A 23,222-nucleotide genomic window follows, 5' to 3' on the forward strand; every position below is an offset into this window, starting at 1 on the left:
TGCCAATTTTAACAAAAATAAAATTCAAACACTGCATCTACAAGATTTTTTGAAATTATTTTGCCCAGATTCTGACCACTTTTGGCCATCCAAACAATTCCTCCGTATCCAATTCAAATGGACAAAGGCACAACAAGGCTATTTAAACAAAAGGATCAACAATACTTGGAACAATGTAATAAAATCAGTTTTTCTTCAAAGAATTTAATAAAGTCAGTTTTTCTTCAAAGCAATTTACATGCTTTTTCTTTGATTGCGGATTATCAGGAGGACAATCTTATTTTCTCTATATTATAAACTTTGTGACTGGTTTTTATATGTTCAATAGAACTGATAAATTATATATCTTTCATACACACAACTATGAACCTTTATAAGAGTTTTTATACCATATTATTATTTTGACATATCTTAGCTGGTACTACGGCCATATATACAACATAAACATGTTTTTAAGGTGGTAGGGTACTAATAACTCGGCAAAAATGATTGCATCTGGGGTTTTTTATACTTGTTTCAGTGGCTCAACATCAAAGATATTTAGGTATTTGGGGATGTCATACGGGATGAAACGTATTAATCCATAAAATTTACCTTTCAGCACATCTCATTTGCACATATTTTCCTGAAACGAAAACCATATTACAGATATGCTTTACACACATTGCAAAACCATATTACAGATATGCTTTCCAAAAAAGGTGTGATTGAAACACGTGGAGTCATCTCCTAAGCTTCATATATACAAGACAGCAGGGTATACTCCGGCAGCTTTCATATTTTCTAAATTTTTCAAAATTTAGATTTTGAATATTCGAAAGTTAATATGCTGCGGCATTCATATTTTCTAAATTTTTCTTTGAATATTTGAGAGTTAATATGCTCTTTAGTAGCACTGTTCATGTTTGTAACAGCTATATTTTCTTTTGAAAGACCATATTGACAGACTGTAAATGATTGGAATTTGTTTCGCTTTTTAGTTCCAACATGCCTTGTTAGTCAGAGTCTCGAAAAATGTATTCCTAAAAACTAAGATGCTCTTTTTATATATAAAAAATAGCGAAAATGCATTACTTTCACACATTGATCTGTACACATTCACTATATTGGAACCTCGAAACCCAGAGACTCTTGCACTAGTATGTGGTTAGGAGATGGGATATCCTCAACTTCTCATTCAGGTTGCACCCATCTTCCATACGAGTTGTAGACGAGGCCCTTGTTCTCCAATTGATACCAGTTCCCCGCCACCATTAACTCCGGCCTCAGCATGTCGGAAGCCTTGTTCACCAACGCCACGTCTCGTTTAGCATCGCCTGATCGGAATGGGGCGCACCAGCTCTCGTACCCATCCAACAAATGAAGATATCCCTCCAGGTTGTGATAATCTGCAGGGTCGAGATTTGGTTTCAGAGAAGGCGAACGTCCATGATCCAACTTGATTTCCACTCCAACGTGAGCGTATGTCCAGGGGAAACGGACAAGCAACGGCTTCATCAGTCACTCGTATTTTTCCATCCCTTCGTTGAAGATGATCCCGGGCATCTTGGGAACCATGTCCTGTTCACTCGCCATGTGCAGAACCTTAACCCCCATAGCCTCCAATCTGTCTTTGAAAGCCCAGTTTCCCACTCTCGGAGCTCCGAAAGAGAACACAGTCACAGGGACGTTCCTGTCGGGATCGGTTTTCAGCGAATTGAGGCCCTTCGCTGCGACCTCGTAAGCGTTGAGTAGAGTGAGGGCACCGCCAAGGCTATGGCCGGTCATGGTGATACTCACGTCTTCTCCTTTCTGCGTATACACATCCACCAGGCGACCGAGCTCCTTCATTGCCTGCTCAGACGCGCTAAGCTTGTTGTATCCCGTGTTGTGGTCCTTTGAGGTATATATGCTCAGAAACCCTCGCTCCACCTTCACTGATGAATTCTCGTGCAGGCTGCCTACCTCTCCCAAGGGATGGAGAATATCTTGAAAATCCTCCATCCACTCGAGCTGCGTCACAGTCCCCCTCCACACCACCACGATGTCTCCCCTGCCCAAGCGGCTCACCTTCTCATCTGTGCTCACCACAACGTATCCAATCTAGTTGGAGTCCCTGCTCCATGTATTGTCGTCCATGGAAGATCGGCGACCGAACCATTTAGGGAGGTGAATCTCCAACATGGCGTAGAGATACTTGGTGATGTTGTAACCCGTGTTGTCCAGCCCCACCTTGTGGAACATCTTGTTGAAAGACGGTTGACGGTTCGTATGGAGCGTCGCACCTGGCATTGCTCAATTCAAATCAACGGTTAATGATTACCCGATCGTCTAACAACCAAATCGAATGGCACATATTTTGACACGACAACAATTTGGAGAGTTCATTTCAGAGAGAAACACCTTACGGGGTAAATATTCTATAAAATTTAAGTAATTATATTTCAATTAATATTTTTAATAATAATAATTAAATTAAAATTATAAAAACTTTTTAAAACCAAATATCTCTATTACATTACATTATTTATAAATATTGTGAAAATTTTATAAATATCGTCTTTTAAATTTTTTAGCTTTTTTTTTTTTATATTTAATTATAATATTATCTAAATTTTTAGATAAGGAATGAAAATCTTCGATTTCAAAGAGCTTTAACATGCTTAATTTCATGGAAAATAGATTCTCCTATAATTTGGCTGAAATATATTTATTATTTTCTAAATAAAATTTAAATTAAGATTCCTTGATTCATGTTTATGGTCCGGCATCTTAATCTAGAGGAGAATTACACAAAATTTAAACATTATAGAATAAAAAATTAGAAATTACACAAAATTTAAACATTATAGAATAAAAAATTAGAAAGAAGAAAAATAATTATAACTAAAATAAATTAAAATTAAATTAAAAATAAAAATAAAAAAAGAGTTTAAATAAAGAATTAGAGGAGATTTAAAATCAAATAAAAATAAATGAAATTAAATATTGCTTTAGTATAGAATTTTTGTATTTTAAAAATATTTTTAAAAACAGATTCTTTTATAAATGGAATTTATTTTAAAAAATTGAAGTTTTTATATTAAATTTTTTGGATTATAAATAAGAACATAAAAGGAAAAATGTCTAAAAAACATATTGAATTTTTTGAAATTAATATATAACATATATCATTTAATTTAGAACAAATTTAATAATCTAATTTAGGAAATGTATTATAGTAAATGACTTTTTTAATATTAGATAAGTCATTTAAATTAAGCAAACTATTTGATGTTAATGAACTAAATCAATATAAGAAAACCAAACTCACTTAAGAAAAAACCACTGAATTTTCTTGAAAACCATATAGAAAAGAGAAGACATGATAAAAAATATCAATTCACTAATTTATTACTAAGTTGTTCCATCCAACTTTAATAAATAATAATTAAACAAATAAGATATTAATATAATAACAAGGGAGAGGTGAACATATTATATAAACAATAATGTAATCATTTCAATTAAAGAGCCTAGGAAGGGGTTAATCATCCTGTATATAAATAAAACATGTGATGGGTGTGTGATTCTATTATTATATATTAAAAAACAAATAATGTTATCAGAAATCAAAGATTCACATTGAGGATGATACAATTTTGTACTTTAAAGCTCCTCGCCAAAATATAGGAGTAAGGCTGACTTCTTTTTAATGTTTTCATCAACTAAGGTACAACCATTTTCGACTTGATTACTTTTTAAGATTATGTTTGGGATCGAATTCTCCATCTCCAAAATAATAATTTTCTAATTTTTTTTTTACAAATAATAGTATAATATGGAGAAATTTCATAAAATAATTATTTTACTTTTTGAGTTTTTACACTTTACCACTAAAATCTCTTTTAACCCTTAAAATTCATGAAATAGTTTAATTCTAATAAAAAGTAAACCAAACTATGCTTTCATAAATTAATACATTATAAATTAATTTAACCTTTACAAATTAATAATCACCCAACACCACATGCATAAGATTTGATTTTTCTGGTACCTACACATACTATGTTGTCTTTCATATATTCTCCATGTTCTATTCGAAAATTCCATTCCAATTCAATTAATTGATCAATTAAATTTAATTATTCAAATAAAAATTTCATAAACATAATGCAAAAGTTCTTTTAATACTTATTAAAATTAATCTTTCGTACTTGAAATAAACATTTCATTAAAATAGGGCTAAAGGCAGTATCGGCCGTATTACAAATATAAAATGACATTCTAATGTTTTAGTTTGAATCTGGTTTTCTTTGTGTAATGCTAAATATCTTTTGGTTTTTAAAGCATACATTGTTAAAAATAAAATCTATACTCGGCTTACATTTTTCAAAAAACAATATTGCACCGGTGAAAAAAAAAACCCTATACTAGAGTAAACATTACATATCTAGAAACCATTATCAATAAAATATGAATAAATTTGATTCACGTATGGATTAATTATAATAATTAAATTCTTATATTCTTATAAGAGAATATTTCTCTTCCAAAAGGAATGTACGGTACACCATTCTCGTGATCCTCTACGCTCAGGTACCCACGTGGAATGTATGAATGTATTATTTATGTCTGTTGAGATTTTCTGTTTTAAATAAAATAGACAAAAATCTTAGTGTGTGACAACAATAGAAATTTGTTGCTAGATTAGCTCCAGGTTGTTGGGAGAGAAGTAATGCATCTTTGATGTGAGAGGCAGTTAGATTCTCCTTGCTATAAAATAGGTATCCATACGGATAGTTTGGGGTGAGAGTTTGTGAGGATTTGATTAATTATGTAATCCCCTGTTTGATTAATAAAGATTGTCGATGCCTATGTTTGGTGGACGTAGCCCAGAATGGTTGGGTGAACCACGTTAAACCCTGTGTCTCTTTTATGATGTGATCTGCTGTTGTTTGTCTTTGGTTTAGCTGTATGCTCCAACAATTGGTATCAGAGCATGTTGGAGGTGCATATCAGGGTGATTGATGCCATGAGAAGCTGTATACCTGCGGGTGAATGCGTGAGGGTGCTGGCGGTGCCTGTACATTGCTGTGTAGAGGTTTTCATGTTATGTGACAGCGCAGGAGCGCACTGCTGTTGGTGCTTTGAGCATTAACCAAAACGTGCCTGGGATTACATTTTATTGTTTTTTCTTAAATTGCGCTGGCTGAATGTATATAAAAAACCACGTGATATATATATATAAAAATTTGTTGTGTATATGATTTTACCTGTTGTGCATCTTGGCTCCAACAAATGGTATTAACATTAATCATTTGATCGTTAAGTATTGAATCAGACTCACGTTATCACACAAGTGTCAAACATCTGATCCGAAATGATGTGATATCTATGGCATGGGCTTTATACATGGATGCCATGTATGAGAAGGATGCATGAAATGATGTTGTGACATAGAGGATAGAGCTGGCTCGGCGGGCCATTGATTGATCAGAGGACCGAATGATTCCAGGTTCCAAGGAATAAATTTATGCCATGCGTTCATTTCAGTGGGTAGTGATCTAATAAATGGAACTTCGAATTTTGCTTGAAGTATATTGAAAATTTATTTTTTAGCCTGGTGTGGAAGCATTAAACAGTGGAGTAACTCGCTGCAATAGCGTGAATTAAACACCACGTGGAGCCTGCGTGGATATCTTAAGCATTGTTGCGTGGGATACATATATTTAAACACCGCGTTGTGGATAAATATATAAGCTGCGATTTATATGTATGTCATATATAACCCCGCGAGTGCAGAACAGCGTGTGCTGCGAATTGGCGTGGGATTTGTTAATAACAGTCACGCCAACCATTTGAAATGGCGCGGATCCTATCCAATTAAGTGCGCCAATGCGCTAATTTGCTACTCAGCGCGTATTTTCAAGGTATACTCGCGCCATTTTGTCAACACTTACAGCGTTTTTTAAAAGGCGCGGTTCTTGTGGTCATCAACAAGCGCCATTTGTTTTTTAAATTGAAATCTGAGATTTAAACAGCAAAGCAAAGGGGGTTGTTTTTTTTTAATAAAGGCGAAGGTAAACTGAGGCATAGGCATTTATTGAGATTCAATTTTTTTTTAAAATTGAAATTGGAGATTCTTTGTTTTAGACGAGATGGCGAAAACTCAGAGTGCCCGATTTGAAATCGAGAAATTTAACGGCAAAAATAATTTCGAGATCTGGAAGGTAAAGATGCATGATCTCCTGGTACAACAGGGCGTGGCAAAGGCGTTGTTGGGTAGATCCAAACTGCCTTACCCCGTGACAGATGATGAGTGGAATGAATTGGATGGAAGAGCCTTGAGCGGAATTCGGTTGTGTTTGGCTGATGATGTTTTATTTAACATCGTGTCAGAGAAGACTGCATCTGGTTTGTGGACGAAGTTGGAGAAGCTGTATATGACGAAATCCTTGACAAATCGGATTCTCCTGAAGCGGCAGCTATACAGTCTGCGAATGAAGGAAGGTACTTCCATTATTGACCATTTGAATGTTTTTAATACTTTAATGGTGCAATTAGAAAGCATAGAAGTAAAAATTGAAGCCGAGGATAAAGCCATAACTTTATTGTGCTTGTTGCCTGAGTCGTGGGATCATTTTGTCACGTCTATAAGTCTTCGTTCATCCGAAACCATTGAATTTGATGATGTCGTCAGAGCTTTGTTGTCCGAGGAGACCAGGAAGCGGTTGAATGCTGACACCTCTACATCAGAGGCAATGATGGGTAGAGGTCGTTCTAGAGAAAGATGCTCTGGTAAGCGCAGCGATTCGCGTTCAAAGTCCAAGGGGAAGAAGAGTAAAGTCAAGTGCTGGTTCTGCGGCAAATCAGGGCATTTGAAGAAGGATTGCTGGAAGCGACAACAAACTTCTAAAGAAGCTTCATCGACAGAAAAGAAGGAAGCGAACACGATTGATACAGGTTCAGCATCTGGTTCAGGTACGAGTGACGAAGTCTTGTCAGTTAATTTGTCAAATCATGATCAACATTGGTTGCTAGATTCCGGTGCATCAAACCACATGTGTATTCATAGAGACTAGTTTAAGACATATAGATCAGTGAATGATGGAGTCGTGTACATGGGTAATGATGTCACATCTACTATTGTGGGAATAGGGAGTATACAGATGCAAATGTTTGATGGGACAACCAAAATGTTAACTGATGTAAGACATGTACCAGATTTAAGAAAAAATCTAATTTCACTGGGGGCACTTGATACAAATGGATATAAAACTGTCATTCAAGGTGGAGTAATGAAACTTTACAAAGGTATTTTACTAGTAATGAAAGCTAAGAAAGTAGGAAATATGTTTCAGTTAGAAGGAAGAACAGGGTCAGTTCATATGTCTACCGTGTCTGAACATGACAGTAGTTCCATTCGCCTATGGCATCAGAGGTTGGGCCATATGAGCGAAAGAGGGTTAAAGATTTTGGCTGATCGCAAGTTACTTCCTAATCTAAGATCTGGAAAGTTAGATTTCTGTAAACATTGTCTGTTTGGCTAACAAAGTAAACAAAAGTTTAAGACAGGCAAACATACTAGTAAAGGAATACTTGATTATATCCATTCAGATGTTTGGGGTCCAGCACCTACAACCTCGTATGGTGGCTCGTCGTATTTTGTGTCATTTATTGATGACTTTTCTAGGAAAGTATGGGTCTACATGTTGAAAAGGAAGTCTGACGTGTTTTCAGTTTTCAAGCAGTTTAGAGCATTGGTAGAAAACAGCACTGGTAGAACAATAAAATGTTTAAGAACTGACAATGGTGGTGAGTTTACTTCCAAGGAGTTTGACAGCTATTGCAAGGATGCAGGGATCGAGAGACATAAGACCACGGTTTATACTCCTCAACAGAATGGAGTTGCTGAACGCATGAACAGGACTCTTCTAGAGAGAGCAAGGAGTATGCTGAGTAACGCCGGGTTGCAAAAGGAGTTGTGGACGGAAGTGGTGGCAACAACTTGTGATAAACCGATCTCCATCAACAACGATAGGCTGCAAGATTCCGCAAGAGGTATGGAAAGGACACCCTTGTGATTATTCTAAACTCAGAGTGTTGGTTGTGATGCATATGCTCTAGTGCCTAAACATCAGTGAACTAAATTAGATCCGAAATCGAAAAGGTATGTCTTTGTTGGGTATGGTGATGGAACAAAGGGATTTAGATTGTGGGATCCTACTACCCGCAAAATCATCATCAACAGAGATGTAAAGTTTGATGAATCCTCTCTTGTACAGTTAGATGTAGATAATAAATTGAAACAGGATGATGTATCTGATTTCCAGCACATTCAGTTTGACAACACTTCTAATGATAGTCATGATGACCATAGTTCAGATTCTAGTCATGAACAGGTCTCAGATGGCGATCCTGAAGAAGTTCCTACAGATGATAGACAGCCAATTGTGGAAGCACCACAAACATCCTTAAGGAGGTCTACAAGGATCAAACGTCCTCCGAGAAGGTATGATGATTATGTTACTTAAGTTGCTTTGACCGCTAACGATGATGAACCTTTGTGTTATCAGGAAGTTGTAGAAGGTTCAAAAAGTGACAAATGGAAAGCAGCCATGAAGGAAGAAATGATGGCCTTAAGTAAGAATGGCACATGGGATCTGGTTGAACTTCCGAAAGGCAGGAAAACTGTGGGATGTAAATGGGTTTTCAAGGTGAAACGGGGTGTGAATGATTCAGAGGACAGATACAAAGCAAGGCTGGTTGCAAAAGGATTTTCTCAGAAAGCTGGCATAGACTTTCATGAGATATTTTCACTAGTTGTTAAAATTGTTTCAATTAGAATTGTGTTAGCATTAGTTGCTTTGCTTGATTTAGAATTACAGCAACTAGATGTTAAGACTGCGTTTTTACATGGTGATTTAGATGAGGAAATTTATATGGAACAACCAGAAGGGTTTGTTCAGCATCGCAATAAGAAATTTGTCTGAAGGCTCAAGAAGTCATTATATGGCCTGAAGCAGTCACCTCGGCAGTGGTATAAGAAGTTTGATTCTTTCGTGTTGAGTCAGAAATTTGTAAGAAGTGAATATGATCATTGTGTTTACTTTATGCAGTTAAGTAATGGCATGTTCATTATCTTAGTGTTGTATGTTGACGATATGCTTTTAGCAAGCAAAAGCATTGAAGAAATCAACAGGTTGAAGACTCAGATGGCAAGGACGTTTGATATGAAAGATCTAGGAGCAGCAAGACAGATTTGGGGCATGGAGATTTTCAGAGACAGGGGCAATGGTAAGCTGTGGCTATCAAAACAGAAGTATGTTCAGAAAATACTTTTGAGGTTTGGTATGAACAATGTGAAGCCTATGTCAATCCCTTTAGCTTCCCATTTCAAGCTTTCTTCGAGTTTATGTCCTAATTCAGATGAAGAAAAGGAATTTATGTCTCGAATTCCATATGCTAATGTAGTAGGATGTTTGATGTATGCGATGGTGTGTATGCGACCAGATATTTCACATGCAGTTGGGGTTGTCAGCAGGTATATGGCAAATCCGGGTAAAGAACACTAGTCAGCAGTGAAATGGGTGCTTCGGTATTTGAGAGGCACAAGTAGTTATTGTATTACTTACAATAAGAGTAGTGAATCTGTTTGCGGATATGTTGATTCTAATTTTGCAGGTGATTTGGATAAGAGAAGGTCAGCTTCAGGGTATGTCTTTACTCTTGCAGGTGGAGCTATTAGCTGGATGTCAAAGCTACAAAACATTGTTGCTTTATCCACTACTGAAGTAGAATACATTGCTACTTCACATGCTTGCAAAGAGGCGGTGTGGTTGAAAGGTTTGCTTGGTGAGTTTGGTAGGTTACAGGACAACATCAGGTTGCTTTGTGATAGTCAAAGTGCAATACATTTGGCTAAGAATCCGGCCTATCATAGTAAATCAAAGCATATTCCAATTAAGTACCATTTTGTAAGACAGGTTATCGCTGAAAGGGGAGTCTCTCTTGAAAAGGTGCATACAAAGGAAAACTGTGCAGACATGTTCACGAAACCAGTTTTGTTAGAGAAGCTACGTTGGTGTTTGGCTTCTCTTGGCTTGCAGAAAAGATAAAATAATAAACAAACAGGGCATCAAGCTAATTGTTGTCAAGGTGGAGATTGTTGAGATTTTCTGTTTTAAATAAAATAGGCAAAAATCCCAGTGTGTGACAACAAGAGAAATTTGTTGCTAAATTAGCTCCAGGTTGTTGGGAGAGAATTAATGCATCCTAAATTTGATGTGAGAGGTAGTTAGATTCTCCTTGCTATAAAATAGGTATCCATACAGATAGTTTGGGGTGAGAGTTTGTGAGGATTTCATTAATTATGTAATCTCCTGTTTGATTAATAAAGATTGTCGATGCCTATGTTTGGTGGACGTTGTTATAGACATTTTTGTGCCTTACAACATTGAGCATGAAATGTCCATAATCTAAGGTATCCAAAGTCCCTAAACATGTTGTTCCTACCCCTAGAGGAACAAGGCTAACAAACCACAACAATTCACAGAAGTTCTCCACCAGAAACTGCTCAAAAACAAGTCAATTCAGGATCAATTCAGTGGCTCCACTAGCTGTCTGCGCTGAAATGCAAAGTCAACACTGGCTACCTGCACTGCAACGCAGGTAGAAGCACTATCAGGGTGCGCTGAGCGGGAATTGACAAATGGCAAGTTCATTCCAAGAGGTGTCAAGACCTAGGAAGCTTCCAGAATCTTCCTCAATGACACTTGCCTCAGTGAATTCGACTAGTGATGAGTAAGAGGTTCCCAATCTCCAAGTGGAAGCAAGAACCTCCAAGTGGAATCAAGAACTGACAGAGGGAGAGGACACTAGTCAGATCTCAAGCTGACTCATCCTCTCTCCAAACATCTATATATGGATCTCTCCTCCATGAGATCTAGAGGCTGGAATTTTTTTATTGCAAAGAATTGTTGTTGGTTTGAGACTGGAATTATTGGGTGCTTAATGCTTTGAGGGAAGGTGAAGATAGGAATTTCATTCGCTGGGAAGGAGATGCTGGATTGGAGCCCTCTGGGTTGTATCTCTTCTTGAACCTTGTTATTCATCAATAAAGCTATCTTGGTTTCTCCTATATGCTGATGTGTCTTTGATGTATGATTGCATTAGTGTATTTAGTTTATTTCTAATCCTGAACTAGTTATGAATATGAATCTATGTCTTTGTGTAGTGTTCTCTTCTTGTGATATTGCAGAAACCTCTTGAAGCTGGGCGAGCGAGAAGGCAAGTAGCTGGGAACTCCCAAAGAGAAGAGGAACGAGATCGAGGAACAAACAGAAGACACCGGTTAGTCCATCCATCTCTCTTCATTCTTAATTCATAAAGGAAGAATACTAGAATACCTGTCTCTGTTTGTTGCTAAGGCACTGTCACACCTTAGGTGGATAGGATCGTCCTGCATAGGTATTTTTCCCCACAACAAATTGGCGACTCCGCTAGGGAGATCTGTTTAGTCATTTTATTTGTGTTTCCATCATTGTTTGTTTCATAGACTCAACAACAACAATCGAACTGCATCTGCTATTCTCAGATGAAAAGTAGACAACTACTGCTTTGATCCAATCACTGGATTTGTCTATGATCTGAACAATGGATTCACAAATGATTTGATGATCCTTTGTGATAGATCTTAGCCCTTCCTCAAAGCATCCCTTTGATTGTACCTTGCTTGTTTCTTTGATTTGGCCTGAAACTGTAGATTAAATAGCAAACTGTGACCCAGAACCCAGTGAGAAACTCTTGTTTCTCCTTCAGCGCAGACCATGTGAATAGGTTCTGCATTTCAACGCAGGTCCCGTGAAGGCTACCTGCGCTAAATGTCAAAACCCCTGTGTTGAGGGTGCGCTGATCCAGTTAGGCCTTGTGCAGCTGCGGTTCTCTGCTCTGTTTTGCCCTGTTTTGATCTCTGATTTTTGTAGCCTGTAACCAACATAGGTACCTGTCTGATAACTCCTTTTCTCTGCTTGAATTCCACCTCCTTTTGTACAAAAAGATTGTGAGTGTTTTTATGTGTTTGTGGCGTCATTTACAGTTTTCCTTTGCAAGAGTGAAATAGTCATCCTGTAGCCCTTGATTCAGATCTGTCGATTGTGATCTTAGGAGAGAGTTCATTGGCTGTTTATAGTTGATTATACATTTACTTTTGCTTTTGGTTTGAGTTTGTCTCTTTTAAGTGTCGAAACAAGTGTTCATTTCGAAAATCGTTAAGTGTTGTAATCTCTTCTACCCTTTCTGATTTCGAAAAAGTAAACTTGTTTGTATTTGTCATTTAAAAGCAAATTCAAAGTTGTGAAAAAAGCTTTCTTTTTAGGCATCAATATTAAGAGAGCGGAAAACAAACACCTACATTGTGCATTTGCATCTTGATAGTTTGCATGCTTGATTTAGGAAAAGTGCATTAGAGTGTGCTGATTGCTCTTTGAGAAAAGATGGTGTCTTTCTTTTCCCTTTGTAGCTAGGATTTTCATAGTTGAAAAGATATAAAGCTTGCTTATCATCTTTAGACTGCATTTAGGAATTGTATCATACATCTCGTGGTGAACCTCAAAAGGAAAACTTCTAAAAAGATCAACCTAAAATAAATTGAATGAACTTAACAACGCTTTGTAACATAACGCACAACATAGAGGTCTAGGCTAGAGACGTGTTCCGGCGTCGTAAAGCCTGGTGACTGTCGATCTCGTTGATGGTGGGTGATTCCTCCTAAGAGACAATAGCGCCAGTACGGATTGTGCTCCCACGTACCGTCGCATATATATTGGGAGACCCCTATAGGCATAAAACCTTTATCCTTAGGAAGCCGTGTCGGCCGCCCTACTGATCGCAATGCACTGAACACAGCATTCAGGAAGATCGACTGCCCGTACCTTAAAAAGTATTCTGCGGTTTTGCGAAAAGTTTGGCACACCCTCTACGTAGAACTCCAGAGCAGTTCCTTTTGAACTTTTTCAGACTCTATAACGGAAAAAGTCCATCCGAGCATTTGTCACTTCGGGCTCGTTAAAACATCGAAGGAGACTAGAGTCATCTTTAGCTTTTTCTCGACTCTTTAAAATTGAAAAAGCAAGTTGTGTCTAAGCGTCGTTAAAATTTATTTTAAACGGAATAATCATCACCATTCCCTCGTTGGTCTTTGAAGTTAGTCTTTTTTCATCGCAAGTTCTTGTAGAATCGCTAGAAAATCTTTTGGATAGACTAAATATGTCTGAACAACCGTCGACATCTAGGACTGTGTCATCCGACACAGCAGCAGCAGAACCTCCTGCTGCTACTCCAACGATGTTCAATGGTATACCATCTGTCCCGGCAAGTTATCAACAACAAGCCGGAGTCCCATCAGGGACTGCTTCGACAACATGGTTAGTTCCTATTTCTTCATCCGGATTATCATCTGGTATTTCTTACGTTGAAACTCAACAAATTGATCCAATGTGTCTTCAAAGGCCAATCTACCCTTTAAGTACTAGATTTCCGCCATATGGAGGGCAGTATGCCTTTTCATTGTTCCCTCCCGGAGAACAACCATATGGGAGTTTACAACAAAGTTCAGGTCAAACTGGAATTACATCCAGCGGTTGGGTACCAATACTGCCTCAGCAACCAAGGGTTGTATATTCAATGCAACCAGTCCACCCTGTGTCAAATATTCCCACTATACCTGCTATGGTGAATGTGTCGCAAGTACAAGCGCTACCTGTTGTATGTCAACCCCAACAGCCTCAGGTTGCAATACAACAGCCTCTTGTCTCAACGACTCAATCACAACCTCAGGTTAGTGCCTCCTTATCTGGAGCGACTCAGGCTCAAACAAGTACTATGACTCCTCATCTTGGTCAATCATCCAGTATTGGACAACAGCAAATGGTCCAACAACCAGGGCTGGTTCAATCAGAACAACCGCCATTCCAGCAATCATATCAAGGACCTGAGCAACAAGTCTTTGTAAGTAATGGGCAACCATATTATAGTGGTTATGCCCATCAACCTTGTCAAAGTTGCCAGCATTATGCCAGTATACAAAGACCCACTGCTCAGGCAATTCCATCGTATCCTGGGTATGCTTCGCCTAACCTGAATCAACAGTTGCCCTTTGTAGCAACTCTAGAATTACCAGATCTAAACTGGCTGACGAATGATCCAATTGCTTATGCCCCTTGGTGGCCAGCGATTCCGCATAAACTTCCGTCAGATATTCCTAAATTTAATGGAAATCCAGGTGAAGATCCATCGAATCACGTGATGACATTTCATCTATGGTGTTCATCAAACACCCTAAACGATGATTCGATAAGTCTTCGCCTTTTTCAGAGGACGTTAACGGGTCCAGCGGCAAAATGGTATATTGAGTTGCCTAGAGCTTCGTTCGACAACTTCAGTACCTTAGCCACGACTTTCTTAACCCATTTTCAATTACCGATAAGGTATGAAACGGGAACGGAACTCCTAACCAACTTCAAAAAGACAACGACCACTCACATATCTGATCATATATATGAGTGGCGACGTCGTCGTAGGATGGTGAAAACGTACGTTCCCAATCAGCTATTAGCTGAATGGTTTATCAAATCCATACTTCCTACAATCACGGAAGATGTGGCAAAAGGGGGAGTCGTAACAGAAGAGCAAGTCATCGCTCGTGCTCAATATCTGGACTTGGTCTATACTCAGTCTGGCACGCTCTACGACAAAATACCTGACGCCCCTAGACCGGAATTCTCAATTCCTCCTCCTCCTAAATCAAACAATGACTCTCACGCCGGTGATGGCGTGATTGGCAAAACAGATACGAAATCGACAAAGGCTACATCTAAAAAGGCCTGTAAGATTTCTAGTCAAAATGCAAATGAGGAACTTCTTGCCCCGGAAGTAAATGTCATGTCGACCGACAAGGGCAAACAACTAAAGCAACCAGGGGGCAAGAAGAAAAAGAAAGGGAGAAAAAGGAAACCCCCTGCGAGGTGTCATATATACGATGAGGATCATTGGACGAGAGATTGTCCACATATAGCTGAAGTTAAGAAACTCTTTAAGAGTTCAAAAACCCCAGCGGTATTGATTGATCCGTTTCCAAGCCCGGGAACCAAACTGGTTGCTAATCAAAATGCTTCCCGATCCCAAGTGCTTATGTTGTCTGTCTCAAGGCAGCAAAATGATGCTTTGACAAGGAATAAAGATTACGGGAATCCACGGCTGTCGAATAACAAGGCTAATGAACAACCTAGTAGTTCGACGACAACTTTAACCAAAGTTGTGCCACCCATCATTCCTGAACCAATGATAAAGTCGCCAAAGGGAGTAGTACACAAATCGACATTTAATCCTCGTGCCAAAGTAGCACAGAATTATAATATAGTAGAGGACCTGGCCCAATCGTCGTCCGCTATGTCGACACTTGAGGTACCGCAAAATTGCCCCTCCCAAGAGCAAGTTTTATTATCAACAATAGGTGGGATTGGCCCAATGGATTCCAATCTTGTGGCCTTTGATCATAAAGAATATGACCCTCAGTTACTAGCTCAACTAGCTTTCCTTATTCAAGTGAAAGCCCTCAACAAAAATGTTCATCGAACATTTATTGATGAGGGGGCATCTACATGTCTTATGTCGATGAGTTGCTGGAAAAATTTAGGCTCACCACCCTTGTCGAAATCGTCAACGACGTTAAAAGCATTTGATGGACGATCATACACTCCATACGGGATTTTAAGTAACTTGCAAGTTGAACTGGGGGGCAAAACAGTAGAAGTTGATGTTGAAGTAATCGATGGAAACCTCGATTACAACATCCTACTGGGAAGGCCCTGGATATATGCCATGGCCGCAGTTGTGTCGACCTACTTCAGGAAGATTGCATTTCCCTTTCAAGGAGGAATTACAGTCATCGACCAACAAACTTTCCTCCCCGACAGCTCACAAGTTACGGGAAGCACTCCAACGATCCATGGAAGCAATCATTCGCTTCAAAACATTGGAGTAGGTCTCCTAAAAGACCCTGCCTTAATGGGTACTTTTTCCCTACCGCCTGCGAGTAATCTGGCGGAAGTAGCCACAGTGGAAAACTACAATATGAAATCTTCTATATCTAATGGATTCGGAGGATTCCTAAACATTTTGTCAGCATGGATCATCGCCCTAATAGAAATACTGTAAATACAATGGGCTCCGAGGACGGTTCTTATCTCGTGTCAACCTCGTTAAAAAATGAAACAAGGAGTCATGAGGATAGTTCTTTTACTGTGTCAACCTCATTAAAAAATGAAACAAATCCCCTTTCCGAGTCTCAAAGGTAAACCTTCATTCCAACCACCGAGTTGAATGCAATGAAGCTTGGGGGGCATGCACCTCGATTTGCGTTATTATGCTGGGGGCATGCAAACTTATCATCGAGCAGTTTTAGCACACAGTTCATGCTCGTTAAAAAATAAATGCAAGATTCGAGTAGTTTTAGCACACAGTTCATGCTCGTTAAAAAATAAACACAAGATCCGAGCAGTTTTAGCACATAGTTCATGCTCGTTAAAAAATAAACATAAGATTGAGCAGTGTTTTTCCGCGTTTAAGCTCGTTAAAAAATGAACTATCTTCCGGTAAATAACCACCGTGAATGTAACATTATCAGCCATTAAAGCCTTGGTCGTGTTTGCGCCGTCACCTCCACTTTTCCATTGGCTGATCGTTCACCTCCATATGATTGTTTACCCATTTTGAGGAACAGCTGCGAAGAGTGATTTCACTAGCCATCCTTATGACACTGCCGTGATTGGAAAATTCCAACCCGCACCAGGAATCAGCTGCTAACCCGTTTTATCACTCGTTCCTCAAAAGACGAGTCTTCTTTAAGCTCTTTTCATCTGACTCGTAAAATATGAAAAGATTTCCGAGTTTTGGCCTTCCAGCTCGTTAAAGTGACCGGAAGTGCTACCCCTCCTCTAGATTTTAATCTTTTTGGACCTGAGGGATTATTGCAAAAAAAGATCGAGCGCTGAAAACTCATCCCTTCTGTATTGTTTTATACTTTTTCAGACTTAAGGGATTAGATGACGAAAAAAGACTTTCGGAGTTGACTTTACGTACCTTTTCAGACTCTCTAAAAATGAAAAGGACCGAGTTATCTTTGTCGTTAGACTCGTTAAATGCATGAAATAGCGACAAACTTGTCTTTAGACGAGAACGAGTTTCATTATCGCTAGGCTCGTTAAAACATAGCGATGGGCTTGCCCGAAGGGCAAGTTATAGAACAAGCATATGTTATCCTCCTCAAGCTTGACAAAAATAAAGAGGTACTGGTCAGCAATGACTAGGGAAAAATTGGGAGAAACTCAAGAAAACTTTGATGGTAGCAAGTCGCTCTTGAACATGACACTTTTCCTCCGTACCACAATCGGGTTGGGTTGTTTCATTCACCGGTCACATCACCATGGTCTCGCCATACCATCCATATTTGGGGTAATGCTACCGATCCATCGCATAAGTGTCGCCATATGTTCAAGAGAAGTCGTTCAGAGAAGTCAACCGTGTCCCATCCACTACCGTACATTATCCTTCATCCTTTCATGGCTGCCACCCTGAATCATATGTCACAGATCGTTTTCACCTCCATCAAAATCATTAGCTCCGTTCCATGTCATTGATGTGGGATTCATTAAGGCCCTCCTTTGACGGATCGCTTCTTGTCGACATTAGCTCATTATCCAAGAAGTTGATCTAGGAACAACCCCTTCAGTACTTTGAAGCTTGCATGCCTCAATGGCAAGTTTCTCACTTCCGGCGACAGGTATACATCAATGACCTTCGACCGAAAGATTTTGCGTGGTGTTCGACGCCAAGTCCTTTATTCACACCACGTGAATTGTACTGCAGTACCTTGAGGGTCATTATCATTATCGGTGATTCCTCTCGCGCTTGTTAACGGTTTACCTCATTGACCGGTAATCAAGCGATGTCTTTCCATGTTCGACTTCAGAACATTTCTCACATGGATCGACTTGTACTTAGAGTGAAGATCGAACGAGTTTGAAGACCCCGGATCTAGTTTCATCCATCCGGGCTGCGATATATATTCAGAAAAGATAAAGACATTGACATGTACATCATTGCAGCAGATAATCATCCTACCCAAAGGATGATAATTTCATCAAAATTATCAGTCTACCATCAGACGATTGTCTGTTCTATGTACAGAAAAATGAATTTATAAAGCTGATAATGGGAATGCCCACCTCAGCTAGATCATGAAAGCAGTATGAAAAATAATGTATTGTATTGTATCTTATTACAGGTCTCCTCCCAGCATTGGATGAACTTCGGATCCTCCTGATAAAGCATTTCACCCGATAAACGGCCTCATACTTTAGGGGGAAACTGTTATAGACATTTTTGTGCCTTACAGCATTGAGCATGAAATGTCCATAATCTAAGGGATCCAAAGTCCCTAAACATGTTGTTCCTACCCCTAAACGAACAAGGCTAACAAACCACAGCAATTCACAGAAGTTCTCCACCAGAAACTGCTCAAAAACAAGTCAATTCAGGATCAATTCAGTGGCTCCACTAGCTGTCTGCGCTGAAATGCAAAGTCAACACTGGCTACCTGCACTGCAACGCAGGTAGAAGCACTACCAGGGTGCGCTGAGCGGGAATTGACAAATGGCAAGTTCATTCCAAGAGGTGTCAAGACCCAGGAAGCTTCCAGAATCTTCCTCAATGACACTTGCCTCAGTGAATTCGACTAGTGATGAGTAAGAGGTTCCCAATCTCCAAGTGGAAGCAAGAACCTCCCAGTGGATTCAAGAACTGACAGAGGGAGAGGACACTAGTCAGATCTCAAGCTGACTCATCCTCTCTCCAAACATCTATATATGGATCTCTCCTCCATGAGATCTAGAGGCTGGAATTTTGTTATTGCAAAGAATTGCTGTTGGTTTGAGACTGGAATTATTGGGTGCTTAATGCTTTGAGGGAAGGTGAAGATAGGAATTTCATTTGCTGGGAAGGAGATGCTGGATTGGAGCCCTCTGGGTTGTATCTCTTCCTGAACCTTGTTATTCATCAATAAAGCTATCTTGGTTTCTCCTATATGCTGATGTGTCTTTGATGTATGATTGCATTAGTGTATTTAGTTTATTTCTAATCCTGAACTAGTTATGAATATGAATCTATGTCTCTATGTAGTGTTCTCTTCTTGTGATCTTGCAGAAACCTCTTGAAGTTGGGCGAGCGAGAAGGCAAGTAGCTGGGAACTCCCAAAGAGAAGAGGAACCGGATCGAGGGACAAACGGAAGACACCGGTTAGTCCATCCATCTCTCTTCATTCTTAATTCATAAAGGAAGAATACTAGAATAGCTGTCTCTGTTTGTTGCTAAGGCACTGTCACACCTTAGGTGGATAGGATCGTCCTGCATAGGCATTTTTCCCCACAACAGGCGTAGCCCAGAATGGTTGGGTGAACCACGTTAAACCCTGTGTCTCTTTTATGATGTGATCTGCTATTTTTTGTCTTTGGTTTAGCTGTATGCTCCAACAATGTCAAAATCTTCGTGGTGTATAAAATAGTTTTCTAAAAAACCGACAAAATCATTTTTCTATTCGTTTATTTAGCAGTATTCTCCACGAAGAGAAAAGGTCAATTGGTGAGGAGGGGGGCACATGGCCTTCCAAATTGTTCATGTACTTTGTGTATTTACTTGATTTTAGGTGATTAATGGGTGAGGAAGGGGCACATGGCCTTCAAAATTGTGCATGCACTTGATGTGTATTTACTTGATTTTAAGTAAATATGTAGTTAACATAGGGTTAATGAGATATTTGTAATCGGACAAATAAGATCTCTGTAATCATCAGATAAATAAAGTGTATGTGCACTGAGGTCACTGTAGTTAAGAAAATTCTCACGTCTAAAAATGAGAACATATTACGGGAGGTCGTCAGGGGCAAGAGGCCAAATGAAGATCAACTTGCAAAATCTAGTCATACATAAACCCATACATAAGCTTAAATGGCAAGATACACAATATTCACAAAACCCTACCATAAGCTTTTTCGAACCCTACCTTCCATAAACCATGTCGAATAGTGCAACAAGAACTAAAATCCCCAACAACAAGTTCAAACTGTTGAAAAATGCAGAGTTTGGCTAGTAGGATTTAAAATCCTACCATAGAGTCACAAAAGCCACCACCATGGCTAAACATTGCCCAAACCTTGTCATGCAGCTTCTGCGATAGCCAGAAAGATTACCTGCAACACAAACACATAAAAATTACCATTTTGGCACAAATCCAAGAGAAATTACAACAAAATCCCAACAAAACTCCACGAAGCTTTCCACTTACCAGAATGGACCTCAAACCCTGCATGTCCGCCATCAAACTTGAACCGAGATAATGGATCAAAACTAAGCAACACCTGGAAACCCTTACTTGAAATCTTAAACAATCAATAATTAACTGATATCCCTTTTAATAATTTTAATAACTCCTCTCTCATTAAAAAATTAATAAAATATAAAAATCAAAACAACAATGAAACATTAACTCACAACCTCCTTAAAAGAAAAAAGAAAAAAAGAAAAAAAGAAATTATAGGTAATTAATTAAATAAATTAATAAATTAATTAAACTAATTAACTAATTAATTAAACAATTTAATTAATTAATTAAACAAATTAATTATTTAACTAAACATATTAATAATTAATAAACTAATTAATTAATTAAAAATATATATATAAAATAATAATAATAATAAATAAATAAATAAATCTGGATATTAACAAACTAAATGGATAATGGCCGACCTAATTTCTTAGATCACTTCTTTCATAACATATATATAACGTAAAATATAGCTCATGGATACATCATTAATATCTTCAGAATATCTATTGACGCATCCCCTGATGATGGACTCACTTAGTAGTCCAAAACGTCGGGTTCACAAAACTCTATAACAGGTCATTCCTCCTCTATCAATAAATCGAATCTCCCACGGGCTCCTTCACAAACAAAATGCCGCACAATCGAAACAACAACAACCGTATTGGTAAGCCCCCCACGAACCAGAACGAACAACCTCAAGCACATTGGTTAACCTCCCTCGAACCAGGTAAAGAAACCACAGCCGCAACCCTAAGTGACCCATGAACTTATCCAAACAACAATGCCTGATGAGCAATGCAAATATGATAGTATAGGTGAACCAGTACTTGAGCCTAGAGGAGCCATAGTTGGGGGAGATTGGTATAGGTTTTAAGCATGTACAAAAATTATCTGCAAACAAATTCTTAAAATAAAAAATATATAATGGTAAGAACATAAAACAAATATACAGAGATTTTCCCCTAGATCCCAAAACCGAGACTACCAATTTGATATTTTGTTCGCTTATTGGGGCCTGACCCAGGTTCAGAGTTGATTTAGCCAAACAAATCTAGGTACTACTGGCCCTTTCGGCAACAGTCCGCGGAGCACGGATTGAGGTCTCATCCGAAGTAGTATGAGAGGGTGCTAGGACCAAGTTTCCGCATCCTGGAGATGTATGATGAGTTCAAGTGGTCCGCAGTTCAACCCTATGTGCATGTCGCTACACGCACTTTCCCGTACCTTGCAACCTGAGATGCTGCCTTTGTGCAGCCCTACTCGGGGCCGAATGCTGTTATTACCCAAGTCCTTACTAGTATTCCAATTTTAGTTGAGTATTTTAGCTTATTTGTGTGCTTTAAGTTAAACTTAACAACATAAATCATTCATATAGGTGCGCGCAGTAAATATACAGTGTATTTGCAATTTATATCAAACATGCATTAACCCAAGAACAAATACACAGATTGATATCAAACTTCTCTTTATTAATCCCTTCTTTGGTTACAGACTCGACTCCGCCCTGCTCACCTAGTTGCAGAGCCTTCTCCTACTCTACTACCCAAAGACACAGTTCACTTAGTCACTTAGACTCTTGCTCTTCTAATCTTTATTACTTCCCTATATTTTACACTTAGAGCCTCGCTCTATTTATGCCAAATCATGATCCGCAGACCATGGGTAGGCCGACATTACATTACAAAACTAGGGCGCAGAACCCTGTGACTCTATCATACTCTTCGCACCCCGCTTCCGCAATTCATAGAACTTTACAACAAAATTCGGTCAAAACTTGGGCTTTGAGCCCCAAAACATGCCTTAGGAGGATTTCATGCCCAACAGGCACCCAACACAAACATCGTGACTCGCCCTCGAGTCACTTTGTAGGGGCAATGATCTTGGCACGGAGTCCCTCCAACTTTTCTCGAACTGCGCAGAGGTCAGCAACACACTGAGCTGCTACTTGTTGGATCTAATGTATACGTTGTTCCGAGACCTCTATGTCTGGGGTGCTTCTCTGAATCAATGTGTGCATCCCCTGTATGTTTGCGAGCTTGCCTTCGATGTCTGCCATAATGGTGAAGGCCTCGTCGATCCAAGGCTGGATGCGTGCTTTGAGAACTGCCTCCTTATGTCACGTCGCAACCACCTGATCCTTCAGTGCTTTAGCCTACTACATCCTCACAAGCTACCGAGTGAAGACCACTGTGTGTGCAGTTCATTGGACACTGTCATATTGTTGTTGGAGTTCTTGCGCCTCTGTCTCTAAGCACTGGATGTTGGGGTCCTCCTGTAAAGTTGTGAGGACCTCAACTGATTCTTCCAACATGTTGGTGCAGTCTCGCACTGCACCTCCGATTTCCTCCAATCTCGCTGTGATAGCACTAGCGCGATGTTCTCTGACTTCTTGGGGAGTGGATGGCTGCGCCTATAATCATAGCTCGGCAATCTGAAGATTCAGCTCCAACTCAACCTTTGTCGATTCTTCCTTGGCCTTGTGGGCTCTGGCTACTAAACTATGAATCCACACCTCTACTGGTAGATCTGCTGGGACGGCCAGCTCCGGGACGTTGCGGCAAGCATCACCTATCACCTGCACCAACTGTTGATTTTGTGACACCAATTCATCACACTGCAAGCTGAGTTGTTTCATGTTTATCTTCTACTCACTTAGGACTTGGAGCGCGCGACTCTCCCTAACGCGCAGCTCTACTGTTATCCCATCCTGTAATAGATATAATGTCTCACTTGGAAGGGCAGTGACATTAACCCTGAGACCTTTCATCGTGCTAACTGATGGCTTGTCTTCCTCATTCGATGCCATTGGAGCCCCCTCT

General features: G+C 39.2%; 2 pseudogenes; both read right to left on the reverse strand.

Moving 5' to 3' along the window:
* Positions 1 to 1,173: 1,173 nt before the first annotated feature.
* On the reverse strand, positions 1,174 to 1,497 carry LOC149146712 (phospholipase A1-Igamma2, chloroplastic pseudogene; annotated as a pseudogene).
* A 3-nt stretch (positions 1,498 to 1,500) lies between these two features.
* LOC149146713 (phospholipase A1-Igamma1, chloroplastic pseudogene) lies at positions 1,501 to 1,983 on the reverse strand (annotated as a pseudogene).
* Between the last annotated feature and the right edge of the window lie 21,239 nt (positions 1,984 to 23,222).

Source organism: Pinus tabuliformis, chromosome X, assembly GCF_031772625.1.
Source record: "Pinus tabuliformis cultivar Carrire ecotype Pingquan chromosome X, CPIR1, whole genome shotgun sequence".
Taxonomy (NCBI): domain Eukaryota; kingdom Viridiplantae; phylum Streptophyta; class Pinopsida; order Pinales; family Pinaceae; genus Pinus; species Pinus tabuliformis.